Raw genomic sequence first — 24568 nt, 5'->3', positions numbered from 1 at the left:
CGCCGATACCAAATCAATCAAATCTTGTTCAGTCCCAAAATTGGGATCGATTGTGTAGATGTCTTGGGGCCAGTAACCATGGTAACCATCACCGTCAGTTGAGTTCGTATTCAGCACAAACGGAGAGATCAGTATTGCATTAACACCTATAGGGTTTGAAAATAATAAAGATTCAAAGGTATGAAACAGAATACAGTCTCCATGTTTGAATCACAAGGTAGATGGAGAACAGGGCTTCAGGAAAACTGTAACGCCCCTCCCTGTAGAGATTTATCTCGAAGCGTCCCTCACGTGGCCAAGGCATGTGAAGGTCATTGACTCAGATCGTACGAGAAGCAGATAAGAGATAGTATGATAGCTTTAATTAATTATTGGTTAAGATTTTCAACGAGAACAATCGAGAATGGGATATTCCATGGTGAGATCTTATTTAATCTTAAGAAACAATCAAAGACTGGCGGGAAAATTACCACATGATAATTTTTGTAATTATGTAAGTTTGAAGATGTATTTAACTTTATAGAGAGCTTAGACTAGAGACTTGAGATCAGACCGTTGATAGTGAACGACACTGTCGCCATCTTGCAATAAGTACAAGGTTGTGTTACAATCTACATTTTGGTGTGTCAGCTTCAGTTACTGAAAGCATTACGATCCAGACTGGTACCTCAACTCATATAAATTCCCCTAACTACGAGCGCAACAAAACAAGGAAAACGTCTTGAAACAAACGGGTCGACGAGCTGTAGTCGAGGCCTCATTTTAATGCAACTTTACCAAGCATAGTAAAATATTGTCACATGAACGAGGAATGTTCAAAGAATGACACACATTTGATAATTTTAAAATCAACCTTGCAAGAAAACTATCACAGGTTATCACGACCAGTGATTACGATGAGTTTATTCAAATTTCTTATGTTGCATTTCCCAAACATTTTCGTCGGTGAAAATCGTTTGAAGGTAGCAAGCAAAGGTAGTTTAGTGACGTTGCAGTGTAAAAGTTTATACCTACTGATTACCCTTACCTAGATTTGTGATGTAGTCTAGCTTTCTTTCAATGCCCTTGAATGTACCTCCACAAGATTCATTCTTAGATTTGCACTGAATCGTGGGTGATTCATTTGTGTGTGCAAAACGATCAGTAACAATCTAAATAGAACGTAAGTGGTCAGGTATCAAGCAAGCAAACACATCTAGATTTCTATTCATACTATTCTAATATATAGACAACTCTTATTTTCAAGTTCTTGGTTTGTTTTGATAACTACAAGGGATGAAAGGAGAGAGGGGTTGAAAGAATAAAGTACATATCGAGACATCTTAACTTTTTTCTTCGGAAAAGTTCCTCGTCAATACCTGACTGAATTAAATCTCATGGCAAATAGCCGACTTTGTCCCTTAAGAGATTCATAATCATGCAGAATTAAATCTTTATTTCTGCATGATTATGAATCTATTAAAGGGACAAAGTCGGCTATTTGCCTTGAATTTTGTTCGATACGAAATACTACTTATATTGTTTGACATGTTGAAAGATAATGAATGACTGACCATATATATATTCGACCCCGATTTTAGACAAATTAAATGAAACCATCGCGAAAATGAATTAATGCTCGTGACCATTAACCGTCACCCATTCATTCAGTACCTTTCAACATGCCAAACAATATATGTAGTATTTTGTATCAGACAAAGTTTATGAAAAATGGCTGACTTTGTTCCTTTAATCCTTTAATTATATCATACCGGAACCCCGAACCCAGCTTTGTGAAAAAGGAAGTCTCCATGTACATTTAATACGTGATATAAAAATTCAATTGCTTAAAAGATATCGAGTGCAATCCAGTGGGTACACTAGTAAAAAAATTCTAACACTTGACATACGGATTGACATTTGTCATGTAAAACTCGATAAATTAATCGTACTGTTGTGACAACCAGCGCCATACATCCAGTAATCTCATATTTCTGTTTCTACTTGAAACCTTGACATAATATCCACTCACTTTGCAAAGAAATCAGCGTCCCCTTGAAAACATCCACCACCTCGCCTGAGATCATCACTTATTTGACCATTCTAATTTTGAGCGTCATCGCAACACTTTCAAATAATGCCAAGTGTCATATGCGATCCCTTCATATACAGTATAAAGACCCTTCACTTCAGTGTTTAAGAACGGTCTGTCAAATAGCAACGACCCCTTCGTACAAGTCTTGTACCGGGTATTTGCAATGTTATGCCGCAAACGGGAACTATAGGCAACTAGGGGATATATATTTGCAAGTTATTGCGAAAGCTTTTATGCCACAAAACTTCAATAATTATAAATACATGTAAATGATCATTACAACATCTTCAAAAATGTATTTTATCAGTTTATAAAACAATATATATTTGCAGAATGTCGTTCAACCGATGGGAGACTGATTTGCTGTTAGACTCATGACGTATGTTAACCTTTAGAAAATTTGTCTTTCTGTCACGCGAATGATAACAATACAAAACACTTAACAAAGATAGGGTTAGCACTTGATTTTCTCCTTAATTTTTAAATTTTCCTCAACGAAACGAAAGCAAACGATTATGAAGAATTTATAACCCTTTCCTGATCGCTTGTAAGGCACTTGCTTAAACACCATAGTAACCAACAAATCTCTCTCTCTCTCTCTCTCTCTCTCTCTCTCTCTCTCTCTCTCTCTCTCTCTCTCTCTCTCTCTCTCTCTCTCTCTCTCTCTCTCTCTCTCTCTCTCTCTCTCGTGTACATACATTCCTTGGCCACACACTTTACGAAACAGTAACTTGAAAAGCAAAGACGACTGCCACTTTAAACTGCCCAGGTTAAGACAGGTCAAGACCACGTGCATGGAGGTGTTCCCATCCACCTTTAGGCAGTAACGTAATTATGCCAATTTTTACTAATGGCGACAACAACATTTACGGAAATACTGAGGTAAATTAATTTGCTGATCTACATATTTCTTATTTTGTTCACACGAGATATATTATGTTGTTTGCTAGCTTCATTCCATTTTAACGTGATTTTTTCTATCTATTGGCCATCCTCTTCTTCTCGCCATATCTATTGATTTCCATTGAATTGATATTTTTGTCGATGATCCGAACCCTTCCTTCAAGTTGCCTGGTTATCTGTCTATTTTCTGTGAGCTTCATGAAAATCGAGATAACTTACCTGAAACTACCCTCGATGTCTATTCCTCGGCTTTTCTTCCATTTGAATATAAAACGAAGAACGTAAGGAGAGGCAAACTCACAGGCACAAGAATGCTCACGATTTGACAAACCCTGCCGGAATTTATGCCACAAAACTTCAACAAGTGGTAAACACGCCTTGTTGCTTCAAAAGTTAATTGCTAAATGACATTTGACGTGATGAGTTACTCCAAAATTATCATCCCTTGCTCTTCAGCCTCCAATTAATGTATCAGTTTTGATTGCGATGATTTGTTTTCAAAAAACTGTTTCGGTTTACTTCTCGTCTTTTGAAAAACTGCTCTACCAAGTTGCTTAGCAAGATGTACACTGTAAAGTTAAGTGTTCAAGGATAGAACACCAATTAAACGCCTTTTGTAACACTTTTTGAACGCGTCTAGACGTTCAGAAATTTAACACTACGTGTTCAACCAACGTTCAATTTTTGAACACAGGTGTGCAGATTTTGAACACTATGTGTTCATCAGACATTATATTGAACACATGGTGTTCCATATCTGAACACACGTTGCACATGAAATGTGTTCAAAAAGGGAACGCATTTACGCGTTCAAAGGGCTGTAACACTTTTTGAACGCATGGACACCGTTCAACGATAAGTGTGTTAAAGGGTTGAACACATGATATGCACTCGTTGAACACATTAACTTTTGGCGTTCAGGGGGTGTTCAAGCATGGAAATAACATAACGGACCACAGATATTCAGTAAAATTATTTTATTCTAAAAATACACAAAAATTAGTTGAGTAAAATACAATTATTTAGTGTAAAATGGAAAAATAACATGGCAACTTTGTAAAGTTTGTCAGAGGAAAACACCAACGGCGTAAACACCTTCCTATCAAAACATAAACAAAAGAAAATCTTTAAACACTGTCGATCGTTTCCAAAATATATGAACAAAGTAATGACAAAACAGGTTTAACTTCATATTGTGGATTACGTTATATGTTCATACTTGTAAAAACGTACAAAAATATCTGTTTTGAAAAAGCTCAAAATTTGGCTTCCTTATTGTGTTGAAAATATGTATTCGTATGAAATGTTTACTTCGTTTTTGTAAGATAGTTTAAGACATTTCCTCTTGTATAGACAATTGCAAACTTGGAAAAAGGTTAGTCAAGGCTTCTCTGATGCTCATGGTACATAGTTGTTCACACTAAATTAAACACAACGTGTCACAGTAAGACACAACATGCAGAAAGTGGGTAAAGGAGTCCTTGGAGGTGTAAAACCCAATTTCTTGTCCAACAAAGTACTTCATGAACGAAAAGATTTGTTTGTCTGTAATAATTTTAAATAAACTCAGAAATAAATCAGTGACATTTCAAAACTCTACTTCTCAGAAATTAAAAACACATTAACTAATTTTGACTTCGTTTCATAAGTTTTGTTCTGTATGTCAATAAACATTTGCTGTTGAACCTGGAAATTTCAGTCCTACTAAATTTCACTTGTAAAAGGAACTGCAGTCTAAAACCAATGGCAACAACCTAAATGTTAGCCATTTCAACACCATATAGCAATACAATAAGCGACTTAGACGTCGAAAGAGCTCGCAGTGTTATGTAAAGGATCTCTGACAGCTCACTTCGGGATGGCCTCACCAAAAATGGAAAAATAGCTGCAAAAAATACACAATTGAAGATTCCACTATGATTTGGACATATCAAATTGAGATCATCCCAAAACATGTGAGCAAATATCAAAGCTATCAGACGGTAATTTTTAAGATACACATTTTTTGACCAAAGATAGTAAAAATTGACCCAAAATAAAAACTTGCAGATTTCATCATAACTTACATATATCACATTCTGATAATTCCCTATGTCTTTAAAATGTCTGAAATGTGTTTTATGTCTCAAAAAATACAAATTTGCATATTTCTACAAAATTGAAATCTGAAAAAGCTATCCGCAGAGACTTATGTCAAAAATATCAAAGCTGTTCATTAAGTAGTTTTGAAGAAGATTTTTAAAATTTTTTGACCAAAAACGAAAAAAATTGCCATGAAAAATAAAAATTTGAATATTTCATCACAACTAGCACAAATTTTACGAAGGTCATTCTTAGGGACATGTTTACCAAATATTGAAGACGTCGAACCACTAGTAAGAGAGAAGAAGATTTTTGCCAAAAAATAGCAAAATTCGCCTCAAAATACAAATTTGCGTATTTCACCATAACTTGAACATATATGATTAGGGTAATCTCTGGGAACCTGTATTCAAAAACTTTAAGGACGATGCCTCACATTCACCTACTAGATAAGCTCTGCGTCGTTAAAGGCAAAGCTAAAAAACAGTAACAAATCGAGAACAAAAGACGTGTTGATCTACAATACAAAATCTAATCTAAGATTTGGTAGCAGGCTATGATCAACTAAATGTTACTGGAGCATAAGCCTCAAAGACGTGACGTCTCCTTCATCAGATGCAAGGGTGCAATGAAGAATTGAAGCAGAAAGCGTGAAAATTTCAGAAAATTCAGAAATTCAGAGTGTACATTTTTCACTCTGAATTTTCTGTCGCTTTTTGCTTTAATTCTTCATTCCACCACTGCATCTGATAAGGGAGACAACACGTATTTGAAAACTTATTCTCCAGTAACATTTAGTTGATCATAGCGTTCTACCAAAGCTTAGATACATTCAGAACAAAAATACAAAAACTTATCAATATTCAGTTACTGACCCTCGGAAGTTTAAATCTACATTAGAGATGAACTGAGGTTCTCAAGCTTGTTTCCAGACAGCTACCTGTACACTCATCTTCTTCAATTTCTGTACCACCAGCTTCTATAATATCTTTCGATTACCAGGTAAATCCAACTTTTCACATCCTGAAAATAATGCAACAATAGGTAATATGGCGATATGAGACTTCAAATGAAAGACAAGGTGGCCTTATTAGGTTAAGGAAAAGGGGTGACTTTGGTATACAGTGCCTCTTTTCGATACTGTTACAAAATATTGGCTTCTTCTTGTCATCAACTGATGAAAAGTAAAAGAAAGGCCAACTCTCATATGCTGAAACAATAGAGTGTACACTCTGCGATGTTTAACTAATGTTTTATATGCGATTGTGATTACTAAAAGACATGTGTTAGCTGTGATTACGCAGCGGTGCATGTGTGGCATATCGATCGCGCTCGGGTCAAGGGTCATCGCCACAGTTTTGCGGTGATGACCCTTGACCCGAGTGCGATCGATACGCCATGGCCCAAAACACCGCTGCGTATTGACAGCTAGTGTATGGTATACCAGCCACTGAAAGAAAAAAAGGTTTCTTCACGTATTTTAGCTATTCCAAAGTACTACACAAATAATTTCAAAGGATAATAATACAGATGCTTCAAAATTCAACTCCTTTTACTATTTTGGAGAGAAAACTTACCCTTTCTGGTCTTGCTTCCGCACGATCACGACTTCAGCGTGCGTTTACAAGAAAAATGTCGCAACTTCCGTTTTGATGCATGACGGGATAAGAAGAGGCACCAAACTTAAACACCAAGTGTTAAGGAGTAGAACGCCTCTTGCACGCCGATGTTAAAATTAAAACGTTCATGGTGGTTATCTGATTTTCTTTTCAAAATTTCAAAATTTCAACCCGTAATAAACGTGTAAAATTATTTTGTATACTTTCTTTTTTAGAAAAAACATGCTTTCAGTAATTTTAGACCGGAGATATTTTTCACTTAGTGGGAAATTCGTTACATCAAAATCCGTGAACGTTTGCCTAACAGCGATGCAGTAGTAAATTTAATATAGCCATAGTAAAGTAAAAAACACTAAAGATTGTTAATTGTTTTACAGTATTGCAAAATTTCTGTAATGCTGAGTTTTTGAACACTTGAAGGAGATGGTTGTTAACACTACGTGTTCAGGTTTAGAACACTCATTGTTAATAATATGAACACTAGTGTTAACAATATGAACACTAGCCGTTCCAATTTGAACACCGACATCTACATTTTGAAAGCGTAAAGACGCGTCTGCTATTTTTACAGTGTACAGCTTTGAGGTTCTTTCTGTGATTTGCCGATTTTGAATGTTGCAATTGTTTTAATAAAAATCTAAACGAGTTTGTATACTTAGCATGCTCCTCAACAAACGAGGAAGTAGCGTGTCTAAATACTTCAACGCTTTGACATGTATTAACCAATTACATATCACCCACGGTGTACAGCAAAAATTGACATGGTTTTGATAAAGTAGAACAAAAAGGGGGGTGTAACTTTTTATCTTTTATCCTTACCCACGTCGACTACCTTGCTTCTGATATAGCGGGCCGGGACTCATAGGATTTTTGAGAAACTAACAGATTTTATAAAAACAATAGGTTCTTCCAAATTGTTGAATATTTTACTCCTCGAGCAAACTTAAGGAATACTTATTTGCAAGGGATTTTTCTAGTAATTCCGCTGAAAACTGCTATATGTGTAGCATATTTCGATTTGGTTCGAGGCAAACGAATAAACGTACGTTTTAATTTACACAGTTGCCCGTTAACATGCTCCATGCATCAGATTATTCAGTTACTCTGACGAATGTCACAGATGTAAGTTACTGATTTGAAGCCTTTTAAATCACTTCAGGCATGAGGTCAGCTCAAACGCCTGCCAAACAATTTCTCTCAATGTCGCGTTAGGTTTTCCGAATCGACAGGCAAAACTTCTAGGATAGCCAGATGAAATATATAAACACCTACAATTGAGGGGAAATAAGCTGTAATTCGATCAAAGGGAGGTTAAAATGATAAATGACGGGTTTTGTTTTGTAGACATGCGGGTCCATACCGTGGCAGGAGTTACATATTTCGTAGTTTTCTTAAGTTAATTTTTCTTGAGTCATGCTATTGTATTTACTGATTGTTTGAAACCGGATTGTTTGAAACCAATGTTATTCGAGCAATCTCCGACCATATTAAGCGTATTTTAAGGTTCATATAAATATGACTGTAATATATCTTTTTAATTGGTTATGCTCAGTAATCAGTAATGTTGAGGATGAAAACATCAATAAGAACATTCTCTGCTAATAAAATAAGTTACTTCACACAGCTCGCCCTTACGCCGCTTCAAGTAATGCGTCTCTTCTTTAGTTCCAGTTTTTTTCTGCTGAGCCTGGTGCTCACATAAGTAACATTCATACAAGATACACATTATGAAACCAAGTAGTAGACACGATTTTGGAGTTACAACTCTCAAATATCCTTTATTTAGTATTGTGGATAACAATGATTCTGTGTATTTTATACAAGCAACTTAACCTTCGATCGATATTTTTCAGAGGCGAGAGTTCAATTAACGCAATATTTTCTTCACTAAATAAATGCGATAACAGATCTGTTTGATCGTGTGATATGGATAAAAAGAAGTCCACGTGTGGTTTAAAACTTGTCAAACATCTGTCAAACTTAATGCTTAAAATCAAAAGAACTGACATAGGAGTGTATGATATCGCGATCGGCGGAAGAATATAACTTCACAGCAGCATCGTAATCAGCGGAAGAATACAATATCACACTGGTATCACATGATAACATGCACGTCTTGGTAGACTCGTTTCACAGCTAACAGTTTCTTTGAAACATTATTTGAATTTTGGCTTTCTATTCATAACAGTGAGAACATTGTCTTGTCTTGATATTATGTGATGTGATGTTATCTTATGTGACGTGACGTGTGTGATGTGATGTGATGTGATGTGATGTAATGTGATGTGATGTGATGTGATGTGATGTGATGTGATGTGATGTGATGTGATGTGATGTGATGTGATGTGATGTGATGTGATGTGATATGGTGTGATGTGATGTGATGTGATGTGGTGTGGATGTGATGTGATGTGATGTGATGTGATGTGATGTGATGTGATGTGATGTGATATGGTGTGATGTGATGTGATGTGATGTGATGTGATGTGATGTGATGTGATGTGATGTGGTGTGATGTGATGTGATGTGATGTGATGTGATGTGATGTGATGTGATGTGATGTGATGTGATGTGATGTGATGTGATGTGATGTGATGTGATGTGATGTGATGTGGTGTGATGTGATGTGATGTGATGTGATGTAATGTGATGTGATGTGATGTGATGTGATTTGATGTGATGTAATTTTGTATGTAATGTGTAACGTCTACATTAGAAATGTCACACGGGATCTACAGATATTTTGAAAATTTCGGCTTACAACAGCGTATGAAAGAGCTCTCATACATTTTACGCAATAAGTGATGTCTCATAGAAATGCACTTTGCAGAACAATTACGATTGAACATAAACGATACTGACACGTTTTCTGTTTAATGAAGAAAGTGCGAAAGTATCACATTTCAATTCACACCATTTAAAGTATCCATAGCTGTAATGCATTTAGGTTCAATTTTCGCATTACAGCGAAAACAAGCAAGAGCGTGAAAATAAACAGTATGTTGCTCAAAAATTACGAATATGTCTCCAGACCTCATATTTCTAAAACATTCAAATACTATTCGGAGAAAGAAGGTTCTCGGTGACTGCAGTGTGACACAAAGTACTTTCCACAGACAAAGTAACGATAAAACTTATCAAGTCTATTTCGATCTCTTGCAACCCTGTTTATAAAATTAACACAATTGGAACTAATTTTGGATAATTGGATTTTTATATTTTGCAAATTTCTCAAAAGTGTTAGGTGCCATATAACTGAATGTTGCAATATCGTAAATTACTCATAAAACAAGTGTGTAATACTAAAAAGAAAAGCAGATGAGATAACATTTGTAGATTAAATCGACATTACCTCACCATCCAATTATCCCAAATTAGTTCTAATCATGTGAAATGTGATAGCCGATGGACGCCAAAGTGATTGAGTTGATGTGTAGATGCTGTTGATCTTGGTTTGATATTGTTTGATCTAAATAATTGGTTTTAATTGATTTCATTCGACTACTTGATTCTATTTGCTTTAATTGCTGCAATATAAGTATACAACTAAAAATAGACTACAGAAATTATGCTTGGACAGCTCTGCAAAAGTCAAGATCGTAATTACTGAAGTGATCTACAATGCAAAGTTTACATTTCAGTGATAGTACGCCTAGAGTAATCGTCAAAATCCATTCACTAAACGAGGGAATTTAACATCCGGTGAATAAATGGTAGAAGATGGCACCCATCGCCGGAATAAAGACAAGGCCTTGACTTCTTTTTGATCCTCCGCTGTAGATCTTCGGTTCATTGTTTTCAAGGGTAACGTAGAATGTACCGTTGTTCTGCACTGTAACGGTGTCAGTAGGGTCAAAGATGTTTGTCAATACTGAAATAAATGAACAGAAATAGTCGTGGTTGTGATGGCTTCTACGAGACAAAACGATACAAAATGATTTATTTTCGTTGTGTTAACATGATGACAATACACAGGTGTTACTCTCGCCATTTAAAGGCTCCAATATGAAGAAGTTGACTTGCAATCAATGCGTCATGTTATGGTTTATGAACTACGGTCAAAGACATCTGCTGAAGGCGTTGTTTCATAGTAACATACACAAAATGCACATACTCCATACGGAAAACAATAGCATCAAAACCTTCCCATATTGAGGTCGCTGTGACATGCAAAATGCATATTGTTGCTCCATTCTTTACTTCTGCCATTTTCAACCAGGTAAATACAACACAGGTCAAAACCTTCAACTTACCAGTTTCCTTTTCAAAAGGGTGACGTCTTATCAGATATCTGTAAGATTGCGAGGTATAGCCGCCATCACTGATGATGACGAATGTCTAAATGCGAGGAAAACAATGTTTTATTGTGTCATTAAAGAGAGAACAAAGTTACAATCACATGCTGTAGTGCAACTCTGGATAAACTAGTATAATCACATCAAAAGATGTCATTTAAGGTAGTATGCACCTCGAATTTGAAAGACTGAAACTTTTGCTTCAACTTTCCTCTTGGACACTAAGAAGCAATAACTTGAACTCCACTTTGACAATAATAGAATGTTCTATAAATAATACAGATTTTCCTTCCCCGGTACACAGTAAGTGAGGCTACCCACAATTCTCCATGATCTGTACACACGGAGATCACTCACTGAACTGAAGCAAATTTCTTCTGTACACAGAACAACTCGGTCCATATTTCCAAATTCTGGCGACATAGTTCTGATAATCATAATTTCTGATTTCTCACTGTGAATAATGAGAAGATCAACCCCTTTTCCGCGAAGGAGATAGCAATTTTGTAATTTTGTCGACATAGATTTTTGACAGCCATACACAACATTTTCAAGGAAACTAAGGGAATAAGTTGCATCTGTGTTGGCAAAAGAAAGGGTATTGGTTTTTTTAAAGTTCGTAACAAAGGAATTTGCATTTCTGACAGGTGGTATGATGAGACCATCTTAGTTGCTGATAACTTTATCTTGAAAAGTGTGCAATTTTTAGCACCTGCTAACATCGACTTCTCATTCAAGTTACTCTTGAATTTTAAACATTATCAATAACTTTGGAACATAGTTTTAAAAATAATCCTGAACGTAAATTGCAAGTTAAAAATTGTTAAGAAACTGATAGACTGTTGTTAAAAAGATCCATGAACAATGGATAGAATCGTACCGATTTCCTAGCGAAAGAATAGACGCCTCTGTAGTATGTACATTCCACATGCTCCACACCTTGATAATCATGACTGATGTACCGAACAGATTTCTTCGATGTTTCAAGATTTTTGAGATGAACTGGGGTTTGGAATCATGGAAAAACATAAAAGAATATTTGTAGTTCGACATATTACCAGTCATTGCAGAATAAAGTTATTTTCATGGACATTGTTATGGAAAACCTGTGAGTGGGCACATTTTCTCTCCGTGACTCTGCTTAGGTCAGGGAATATCAGAGAAACAGAGACGAATATGGAGGAAAGCAAGTATATAAGAGACTGTGAGGTATGATATATATATATATATATATATATATAATATATATATAATATATATATATATATATAATATATATATATATATATTGTCATTTATAATTAGTACAGTAATATGAAAATAACATCACAAAAGACAGCAGCTCTTAATTAAAAAACACATAATGGTAATGTGTAGTAATAGTTACATTAAATGTTGCCCAATAGTTTTCTTTTTGTCCGCATTTCATGTAATTCATATGTTTGTAAATTCCAAATATTGCAGCATCTAGTCATATCACTTCGGTCATTTCTTTGCATCTATGGCATGAGTAACAATCATTTCTCTTTCAAAATACATGGCACTAAGAATATCACTTGAGATTTCTTGCTAATATCCATTTTACTTTAAATAATTTTGTTTTGAGCGGTTTGAGTATGCAATTATTTTCAATATATGATTTTGCTGGAAATAGCGTCATATGGTCACGTAACTTGGCTCATATCTGAAGATATGCACAAATCCTGGGGTTTTTTTTAACAAAGGAGGGTACTTTGGCTAAATTTCACACCTTCACACAGAAATTTCCCGAAAATTGTATCCTGACAAATTTAACTAGCTAAAAGTCTCAGAGCAATGCCTCAACATACCATTCATGAGGTGTTGATATGTTGAACACTGCAAATTTCGACATGATTTGCAAGTAGACTGAGACATTTTGCATTCCATACAGGTGAAGAATACCGTAGAACACATGAAGAGCCACAGCTAATGGAGATAATATTGATTGTAAACGTTTACTTATCCTAAAACAAGAAATGACTGATGACATTCTAAGGAACCTTTATTGTCTCGTCGTAACGGCGCTTAAATTTTTTACTAGTTTTCAATTATCTTTTGCAAAGTACGAGAAGATGTACGATAGTCCCTTTAAGTTGGACACACAATTATATACTATCATAATAATGATTATTCGGCACAAGATTCTCAGCATGATACAAAATTGAGTTCAAGTGACTGTGTGTCGGTTGTTTTGATTTTCGTTGAAGTATGTAGCGAGCATAAGAAAGCATGTGTATTTATGCTTTTGCAGATACATCATCATATCTATTTTAAGACAGATCTAATCATGATCTGAAGAATGATATAACCTACCTTGTAGAGACTCCTTTCTTCCACGTAGTATGGCCACAGTGACTCATAACTTGTGGTGCTACTTTTGAAGTCACGCCCTTGTTCTGTTCCATAGTAGATAAACGGAATCCACTACAGCCAGAAAAAGAAATGTTTGAGGGCAGTACTGATGAATGTCCTCACGCGTCTGACATTTTACCACACGATTTTACAGTCTACCCGTTATGCGTAAGTGTTCATGGTCAGGGCATCGGAATCTCAAATGAAAGTCTTATCGAACAACAAAGGCTTTGCGTGCACTTGCTTGTGTATTAGGAATTTAAAAACTTACGTCAGCCATCAGAAGATATGCCAAAGCGCCTCTTAACTTCGTGAAGTCACCATCCTTACTGAGAAATCGTCCCACAATATCGTTGTCGATGTAACCACCCAACATAGACACATCCTCGAACAGTCCTCGCTATGAAGATAAAAATGTTGACAGAGGGATATACTTTCATGTGTCTTTACAGTCTCTATGCATGTGCGTACTTGTAGTTTGAGGTCGTCATTTGACTGAAATACTTGCAAAACACAATCATGTTATCCCAAGTATAACAATGTTATTTGCAGTTTGATATATGAACGTCTGCTTTCGATCTTAGTTGCATGTCATGTGCCGGACCCATCACTACAGAGCAACGGAAATGAAAATGATATGAGTGGGTATAGGAGATATTTTAAGGGGTTGAAGACTGAAATAAGTGATAGACGATTATTTGGATATTTAAAAAGGACTATGATATACAACGCGATAAATACGTTTGGTATCAATAATGTGAAAGAAGTGCAATTGGGCTTCAAATAATAGTATTGTCTGTTAAAATTGTTATCAGTGACGTCTGTGTAGCTTTCAACTCTGTAGATGATGAATCATTAGTTCTGTGTCACGTGACAATGTCATTTCAAATTGTTACCCTGCTACACCGTAGTATTATTCAGCTAATGAGCTTTCCTCGAAAATAGGGAAATCATAGAAATAGGTAGCAAAAGATCATTAGACTCTCAGGTAATTTTGATTTGTATTTTAAGGGTGTTACAAATCTGTAATGATACACATCATGTATGAGATTAGGCAAAATATTCTAAAAAGAATAACTATTGAATATCTAATATTATGTCAAGAAGTGGGAATACCTACCCCTAACGAAAGTCTATCTGGGATAAGATAATAACCATTATTGTCTTCAGGTCGATGAAAAAAGTTGTCGAGAGCAGAGTACATGTTATTGTCGAAAACTGCGTCCAAGACAGATTGGTAGAAAGCCAGGTCATCAGCTTCGGTAGTACTGATGCTAGCTTGACCGATGATAAAGACATCAACAGCGTCGTTCAGCTCTATAAGGAAGTCCATTGGTATCTAAACATCAATACGAAGATGATGAAAATACATACATGCTGTGAAAATTATGGTCACGACGATAAAAAACAATAATGATGATGACAACAAAGACGATTACTCTCAATTACTGAAAAAATATTTTTGTAGGATATGGAATATATTTGCATATCACATCGTCTTGGTAGACTAATTAGTTTAAAAGCGACTGTGTATTATATTTTACAAAACTTAGCTGTAAAATAATACTTTAACTTTGTATACCTACATAATGCTTAGGCGCCATAGACTCTCCGTTAGAGTCGTTCTCAGCAAGACAATAGTTTGACTGAGAATAGGAGGGCGACTGCATACTGATAGGTACGAAATACACCTAGGTGAAATTTTGAAAAAAATTTCATATTGAAGTAAAGCATCAACTATGTTTCCCTAACTTCAAGTAAAGGTTCAACTTACGTCGTCGATGTCAGAGATGCGAAAACCATCGAACTTGTAATCTGAAACCAGTTGTTTTACCCAGTTGACAAGTGTAGCTCGTACAAAGCTATTAGAGTGGTCCAGTTTGGGTAGGTTGTCTTTCCAGTGCTGATCAAATCGGAAAATAAGCCAAGAAACGACAGTTTAACCATGCATGTCGACTGTACAAAGTTGTACAGTAGATTTTAAGACAATTTGCCGAGTTTACATTTATGGTAATTCGCACTTCGAAGGTGAAAAACTTAAACTTTTACTCAAACTTCCCTCTAGAAATCTTTCATCCTTGCCTCGCCATCTCTGCATTAACTCTATGGAGAAAAATACAATTTTCGATTGTCAAAAAATTAAGATGAATGTTTTTATTGCTCAAAGGGCTTTAAAATTAGCCACCATGAGTGGAAGATCAGAGAGAATTTGAAAAGTTTGAAAGTCAAAATATCTTCCCCGATGCAATTACTACAATACGATATTGTAACCTTTTTATACATGATGCAATAGAAAGTATCTTATATAAACGTTAAAAAAGTACACAGAAGAGGTACAACACGAAGCAATAAAATAAAACATATTATTAAAATTCAACAAAAATCAATCTAGTGATCTGATGTCCTCTCAATAGTAAGGGTAATATATTATAATTGCAGAACTCTTGACGGCATAGGAACATGATATTCTGAACATAATAAACTTACATAGAAGTCAACGTAATGTTCGAGCTTGTTGAAAGGTATGAATTGACTAAAGTTGCTTTCAGATGATGGTCGAGAACAGTAGTCTTGCGTGCACCCATCAAGATAACCCATATGATGAATAACCTGTTGGGTAAATAGGGAAAAAAATATGATGTATAAAATAAATGGCAAAAAAGCTACGAATTATCCATTGTTATCTATAAATAATCGCTCCTATGCATATTTAGAATGTCAACAACCAAAGAAAATCTTATTTTCGGGGAAATAAACTTTGTTAGTTCAGTTCTGTTACTGTTAATGCTGTCTGATAATTGACAATACTGTCAATGCTGAAAAATCTTTGCTGTTAGACAAAGGCTCTGAGTTGGTTTCAATATTCCGTCACACAAACAAATATTATTTACTAAATTTGAATACACCCCAGAAACATAATACAATGCTACATCCCAACCATAAATGATAGTGCAGAGCTAAGGATATTTTTAGTTTTGACGGTCTGCCTGTCTTAAGATTGCAGGATGACAGACGACGTACAGACAGACACAACAGCGAAGATTTGTCAGCATTGATAATGCTGACGGTTGCTATTTACTGCCTTATCTATAAATATTTACTGCCTTATCTATAAATACTGTACAGCACTAAAACATGGCACAATGTCGTAAAAAATGCAAACCTTCGCCTCGCTTTTTCTACCACTGGCCATTCTTTCTTTTCCTTATTGACTCACGTTTGCAAACTGCGCATGATGCAAACTCACTGTGCTGTAATAAAAATATGTATAGCCGTCTCCTCCCAACAGAAGAACAAAGAAATAAACTGACTTACAGATCTGCAATGACCCATACGTCACGCTCATGACACGCGTTGACAAGCTCAGCCAAATCTTTGCTTGTACCAAAATGTGGATTGACCGTGTAGATGTCCAGGGGCCAGTAACCATGGTATCCATTGTCAGTGTTAAGCGTAAATGGGGAAATAAGTATTGCATTGACACCTGTAGAAATTGGAACAAGAACAGCAACGGAAGGGTCTAAAACCACTGAAGTGACGACCTTGTGTTTTCCGCTCAAATATAGCAAAAGGAAGTTCTCATAAACAGAAACAGGTTGGGGGAAACAGATTATGTAAAAACAGAACGAAAAGCGGTTTTGAAGGAGCAAAATGTTTTAAATCAAATATACCATTGCAGTGAAACTGCATTTTGCCATTTAGATGGATAACCATAGACTGTATCTATTTTTGCCGATAACATTAACTAAAATTTGCAGTTTTGACGTTTTATATCAATGAATGTTCGGGTAACATGGATTAATGTGTGGACAATATATTGCAATGAGTGCAATAAGGTGTCTAGTTTCATATTTTCACTTCTTTAGAGCCAAAATAGTTTTCAATCTTTTAGCAGAAAACACAGGGCAGACATTCCAAACCATTAAGAGAATGTCTTTCACTTACCTAAGTTTGTGATGTAATCCAGATATTTTCAATTCCCTTGAATGTCCCATAACAATATTCATCGGTGAAGGTGCACTGAGGACTGGGGGTTAACGGTTCAGACGTATGTGCAAAACGATCTGTCACAATCTGAACAAATAGAAACGACGTTAACTTACAAAAGTCGTCTTATTTGCCTCACGTGAGGACAATCTTTGTAATATCGTTGTACTTTGTAATTCCAGAATAATTTTACGTTCATCATTTTGTGGACATACTCGAAAAGATAATACTGTAAAATTAATAAAATAAGGAGTAAAATATTTAATAGGAACTCGGGTTTACCAAAACGTTGTTTCTCTTTCATTGTAATATTGCAAAATTGGTATTTCATCCAGGACAACGTCAGTGAATTCCATGGTTGCAATTAGATATACCCATTTAATTTTTAGAGAAATAGTCAGAATGCTGACGTATAACGTACAGTTTACAGTTTTTTTGCAAACCTATTTTATTTTATATACCTTTTTACAGTGCATGTAAAATGATCGATCTCCCAAACACACACTATCAGCCGTTATCTTACTCGACAAGTAGTTTTTTCCTTAAGCCCACTGTTTCTATTTGATTTCTCTTTTTGGACACCTTCACATTGCATGACAGCCGACAGATAGCAAACAAGCTGTCTATCAAGTACGAGGTTTTCAAACGATGTTAGAGCATTGGCTTTACGCAATGCTAAAAATATGGACGGCCATATGTTAGGGCTGATGACTCATACAAAACACAATGTCGAAAATAAAGAAACAGAAGGCAAACAGACAATAGTATAACCTCGGAAACGCGTAAGTTCTCTGAATGTTCGACGCTCTAAATTGTGAAATTATGACAGTTAATGGTTAAATTTATTTTTCTGTCGGAATGATGGTGTAGTCTTTTACCTTCACCTCCGCAAGGTAATTGTTCTGGAGTTGACTTAATTAATACTACCCTCCATGTGAAAGATCTTTAAAGCAGGTATGGTTGCGCTGTAGGTGTTGCTGTGTGTAAAATCGTCTCCGCAATAATCACAGTTTTTATGCGTCAAACCGATGTTGATGTGCACCAGAAAGTCATCCGGGACTTCATGAATGCTACAGCAACAACATAAACATGTCATTTTAAATGCAAGTAACCGTCGGATAGGACTGTTGGCAAATTTTAGTGTTTCTGCTGGAGATTCTACTACCGCCTCGTGGAGTCCATTGTGTTTGCTATCCATTGTCCATAATCGACAGTTTACCAGTCAGGAAGCTGAAATCTTTCACCAAACAGCCATATGTACATATGATGGAAAGTGAACCAAAAGAAGTTCAACCCGATCTCAGTGAAGACGAAGTGTAAAGGTCCTATCATTACATTGGTAATGCCTTCAACAAACGTACTGTCGAGAGACAATCTAGACCGCAAGCAGTTGCTTTTAAACCTGAGAAACAAGATCAATCTCTGTTAGCGATAATAATGACTATGCCTTTCATGTACTGTATCATTTCACACAATATGTAGACAATTTAGAGACCAATCCTGACGGGTATAGCATGCTAGCAGGTACGCTTACCCATTCCGGACACTTTGTACCACCACTAATAGAAAAATTAAAGCCTATTTATGTGAGCTCGGTAAGGAAAACAGCAAGCTCGCCTCCAAGTTAACTGCTCTGAGATCTGACCAACACGATATGCAAACTGTAAATGACGATTTCATCACACATGCAGCTGAGAGAGAATTCAGCTGTAAATAAAGATTTTGAAAGTAAAATGCTGCACTTCAAGAAGAATGCAGATCTTGTCCAGACAGATGTAAACATTCATAAAATGAACATGCATCAGTTTCTGTTGGCGTTGCTAATGGATTGAATAACTTTAGTATTTGATAATCAGGATCCAATTAACACGCATACCAGTGTGTTTCCACATGTTCCTCGAAACAACGTCACCGAATCGCCATTAACTTCATCCATTCACAAGTTAATTGTCGGTGACTCCATTATCAGTGACGCAAGTGCCAAAAATCGTGATTCGAAAGTGATGTGTCAACCTGGCATCACTATTGAGCAGTTCCGTGTACAACTGCGTGAAAACTACACTGGTCAAACACACTCAGGTGAAATCACCATTGAAACTGGCGCCAATCACTGTAGTCGGAAAAGAAAGCCTAATCTATTCTTACTGATTACAAACTACTCTTGAAAGAAGAAAAACAAAAGTGCAAAGGTAAAGTCACTGTTCTGAGTGTATGTTCAAGATGCGATGGCAATGACGTCCCATCAATTGTTGAAGATGTAAATATGCGTTTAGATACAGTGTGTGTGAAAGGGGAAGATGTTGTTTCGTCTGTAATGACCTATATCTTTCCGATTTCGCAACTACACAATCGTGTCAACACTTTATTTACGTGATGGTCTCCACCTGTCTTAAACGGTGCTGATCTCCTCCATGAAAATGCTAATCTGACATCTCTTTTTATGACAAAACGGAAAGTTCAATCGGGATACCGACCAATGAGTATACTATGAAGAAACGTTATTGCTCACTCAAAACGCCAGGTCCTGCTCTTCTATCTTTTCTATGGAACTCTTATACAAGCCTTCGTAACAAAGTTGTGCACCATACCATGGAGGCGAAAAGGCAGTTTTTAGGAACACTCTCATTATTCAAAATACAAATGACACCGCTATCTGGCGTATATACAACAACATGGTCAATGATAACAATCGTAATATCCTGTGTTTATTTCTAATGGGAATTGTTTAAGGAATTATTGATAGAAATTTCTAGGTAATCTTTCAACACACTGGTAATTATGGCCATGCAGTGAATTTTGAGAAAGTAAACGTTTGTAAATACTGGTTTGAGTAATACTTTTTGTTTTGACGATTTTGTACACAAGTCTTTGTTAAAACCAAAATCTACAGTAGTTGATAATGTAAAATCTTAATAATTGCCTCTCCTGTAATTACAGGTACTCTCACAAATGTTCAATGTCATCCTTAAGAATTTTATCTTTCACAATGTTTTCAAGTGTGATCAATTTCCATACTTCCAGCTCTCTCAAACATCCTTGAAAGGCATGTGTATAATGCACTGTTTGATAACCTTTTCTGCCTCCAATCTACTTCTTGATATTCAGTCTGGCTTTGGTAAGAATTACCCGTGTCAAGCAGCTTTAATCCGTTTGACAGATGAAATTTTGCACAATGTAGAGAATGGTGATATGAACAGTGTACTTTTGCTTGATCTTTCAAAGGCGTTTGACCTTATCGATCATGATATTTTGTTAACAAAGTTATCAGAATATGAATTATCAGATGGAGTAATGAACTGGTTAAGATCTTATGAGCCAAATCGTTATCAAGCTGTTGCATATATGGGTAGTTTATCAGCCAAACGTCATATAACTGCAGACGTCCCACAACGTTCTTTGTAAATGCATTAGCGAGGTTAATGAGGCCATAGTGATACTCGTCCTATCTCAAACTGGACGACGGCGAATCGTATGCTCATAAATATTAGTAAAACCAAGTGTCTTTTAATTACAACCCTTTACAGGCTGAGTCTCATGAAAGGGACTGATTACCAGTTGTCGTTACATATTTCTGACATTTGATTCCATTCCCCGAGTTCAATGTGGAAAAAAATTTAGGAGTGACCCTTGATGAAACTTTGTCTTGGGATGTTCTATCTAAACTTTGTGTAAGAAATTGAGTAAGTGTATAGGTCTTTTGCGTAGATTGCGATCATAAGTATCGTATGATATCTTGACTATTGCTGCATAGCATGGGGTAATGCAACAGAAAAAATATTGATAAAATTTTCAATCTCGAGAAACTAGCATTACGTAAATTTTTTGAACTTCCCTTTGATTTCCCATCACAAGATTCATTTTCATCTCTTAATATTATGTCAATTAGACGGCGAATGTTTTACTTTACGACAATTTTAATGTTTAAGGGAGTGTTGAACCCAACATAGCGAACTTTGCTCAAAAATAACTATTTGCAAATAATCATTTAATTTTAATTAATCTGTTAACCAAAGATTAAAATATTTGTAGGGTTCACCTTTTAGCTTACCAAGCAGTTGTAAGTTGCGTGATAAAAAAGTGTTAAGTTATGTAAATGTATGCAAATCATCCCGATTTCCTGGCTTCTTTTTTCTCCCGATTTCAAGATTTCCAGCGAATTTAATCCACTATGGCCGGCTCACTTTTTCCGAAATTTTCACATTATGTTCTTTAAATAATATATAACAAAGCGACTATTTTGTTTGGCAATACAAATCTAACATTTTGAATAGAAAGCATTTTAATTTTGATAATTTATGATTTTAATCACTTTTTGGAGTGTCTGTTTTTCAACCCAAGCTATTCCAGAACGAGGATAAATAATACAAAATAAAAAAGTCGTCTTATTCTACCTATACTCTTCTTTCAAATGAAATATTACATTGCAGAAACTAATATCAAGTTTTTGACTTAAATCAATTTTTATCATTAATACCAAAATGAGGATTTTTACCCCAAATACACACCTTCTTCATCCATCAAGTAAACAACTTCTACCATACTTAACTTAAGAGTCTACGCTTTTTGAAAATATATAGTATCAGAGCGTTTCCTTGCCATCTGTGATGAGAAATATTGCTTTGAAAACATCTCTGTTGGCAACATGCAGCCCCACCTTAAATGTATGAATGGAATTAGTCCACAATATTTACCTAGCTTATTTACTCTCAACTGCAGCGTTCATTGCCATATTACACGGTCTGCGTATCTCCCAGACTGTTATGTACCAAATTGTATTTCAAAGCTGGTCAACGTAAGTTACACGTTCGAGGAAAGAAAGTGTTGAATGCCTTACCTACAGACATCAAACAACGTACTAGTCTTTATACCGTCAAGTGTAATTTGAAAGAACTATATCAGAAGGAATGTTTCCCTGTAGCTCCTTCTTCTTTTACGGCCGTTCAATAAAAGCGTAAATAAAATTAAATACAGATAAAATTTATTAACATTATATACCGTAACTATATGTTGGTCAGAGCTAACCGGCGAGGTAGAGTAACCGTGGTCAAATACAATGGGTTTTAATTCGATGCCACATTTCAATATGTGAGACGGACACATCGTATGTACAATCTACACTTAGCTTTGGTATCACCACACATTTAAAATCAGCGACTCATTGACTAGTTACAGTAAACAAGCATGGGGCAACTCTGTCTAGACTGTAGCTGAACAGCTGATCGCACTTGATCTACAATACAGCCGTATTTATAATAATAATAATAATAATAATAATAATAATAATAATAATAATAATAATAATAATAATAATAATAACAATATTGTATTGCTTGCTTGTAAATATAGGATTTAGGATTTATGAAGCAAAAAACTGTCTTACACCCAGGGTTGTGGCACCGAATTGAATTGTGTGTTACTAAACTCCAGCAGTATTAATTTCAAGACTTTTCAAGACCTTCACTGCCACGCTGGATTTATGCTGTGAACTTTGTGCAACTTCAAGCCTGCAAGCCAAAGGACTGTTCATTCATCCGACTGACTGTTACAACTCTGAGACTGAAGCTTTGCCGTCCCAGCTGAGATAAGTAATCTGTACACTTTTACAGTTTGTATTCTATCCCTGACTTAGCAATTAGTTTTATTTTCGTAATAAATTTCGTTTTACACGGAAACTGCTGAGTTCACCCTTTTGTTCGTTTTCTGTCACGTAACAAAATTGGGGGCTCGTCCGGGATACGAACATTTTGAGCCGTTTGACAACATTTTGCCAGCCTTTTCAAAACAACTGTTACCGTGAACTCAACGAAATTTAATCATGGCGGAATTTAAACCAGAGGAAATGGATGACCTTGATCAGGACACATTTGATTCTCTCGGAAAAAACGACCTCATAACACTGGCCAATTTCCTTAAAGTAGAAGTCAAAAGATCTATGCGCAAGAGGGAAATACAGTACCATATTGCCAAACATCTAGTTGATTTAGGCCAATTTGAGGAATCCACCTTGAAAGATTTTGAGATTAGATTAGCGCTGCACATTGTACAACGCTTAGTACAATATGATAGAAGAGAACAACACCATCCTTTATAAAATTTTAACTGGGCAAGGGAAAGAAAGGACACTGCAACCTGGCAACTAAAGCATCGACACCCTAAAGCATAGAGCTGTCAGACAAGATCACCTTCCGAAAAATAAGGCTAACTGGCAAGTCTAACTAGATCTGTCCTAAGAGTGGAAGATTATTATTTGGGGTTTTCCGCTCAATACAAAATATGGAATGCAAGGAAATCCAACCTTTTGGAGAAGGGTTGCCTGGATTCGACATTCTATACTGGCCCTTTGCGTGGAAAAAGGATATTTAGCGCCCCTTCCTCGCCCCGCCCTGAGGACCTACCTCAAAAGTTTACTTTCCTGTAATCCTTTTCTTTCTAAATTAGGTCTTAATTCTGTCTTATATTACTTCCTGGTTTAAAAAAAATTACTCTGTATATTTTTAAACTATGGTTTGATCTACAGTGTAAAGATTTTCTGTGGCTCAACTTTTGCAAATCACAGAGTGTTTTCATTGAATTCCCAAAGAGGCTGTGTATTTTACATGCCGCTCACAGTAACTGAATTAAAGTACACAGTATACCCAAGACGTGATGGTTGTACAGTAAAAAAACATCCTTTATAAAAGTGGTCACAAAACATCAACATGCTTGAGTTCTTTACATTTTCGATATACCACTCAAAATAGGATAAAATGCACTGCCACCTTTGACCGACAACTTGGCGTATTCAGGTAAATTAGGTTGACTACTGTGCCTCCGTTGACAACCTCGCTGAAGATATAACGACGACATTTCTTCTGAGGTTGAAAAATATCATGCACTTCCATACAAGAACCGATATCATCAGCCGATTTCAGTATCGTTTAGACGATATCTAAATGAGTCAACATACTAATCATTGAACGTATTCACGTACGTCTTTTCTCAGTTTATAGAGGGTTTCGAAAGACTCAGTCGACTGACTCAGTTGACTGACTCAGTAAATCGTAACACCGTGTAATAAAATATTTGACCTATATTAATTTAATTGCTGTTTCACCCGTGGCAACTTTATTGTTGATTAAACCTACTTGATGCAGTCAGAATTCTGTTTGTGTTAAGACAAAACAGACCCTTGTAAAGAGTTGTAAATGAGAGCTAACGATTGGCACCGTGTGTTACAAATTGAGACGCAAGATACC

General features: G+C 35.9%; 1 long non-coding RNA gene across 1 annotated transcript; it reads right to left on the bottom strand.

Moving 5' to 3' along the window:
• Positions 1–13332: 13332 nt before the first annotated feature.
• LOC139121963 (uncharacterized) lies at positions 13333–14667 on the bottom strand. The gene is made up of 3 exons (XR_011549373.1): positions 14467–14667; positions 13618–13746; positions 13333–13418 (listed from the first exon to the last, which is right to left on the bottom strand). It is a non-coding gene; the product is annotated as an uncharacterized lncRNA (long non-coding RNA).
• Between the last annotated feature and the right edge of the window lie 9901 nt (positions 14668–24568).

Source organism: Ptychodera flava, chromosome 2 (genome assembly GCF_041260155.1).
Source record: "Ptychodera flava strain L36383 chromosome 2, AS_Pfla_20210202, whole genome shotgun sequence".
In the NCBI taxonomy this organism is placed as follows: domain Eukaryota; kingdom Metazoa; phylum Hemichordata; class Enteropneusta; family Ptychoderidae; genus Ptychodera; species Ptychodera flava.
This window is presented reverse-complemented; position numbering and strand designations above follow the sequence as displayed.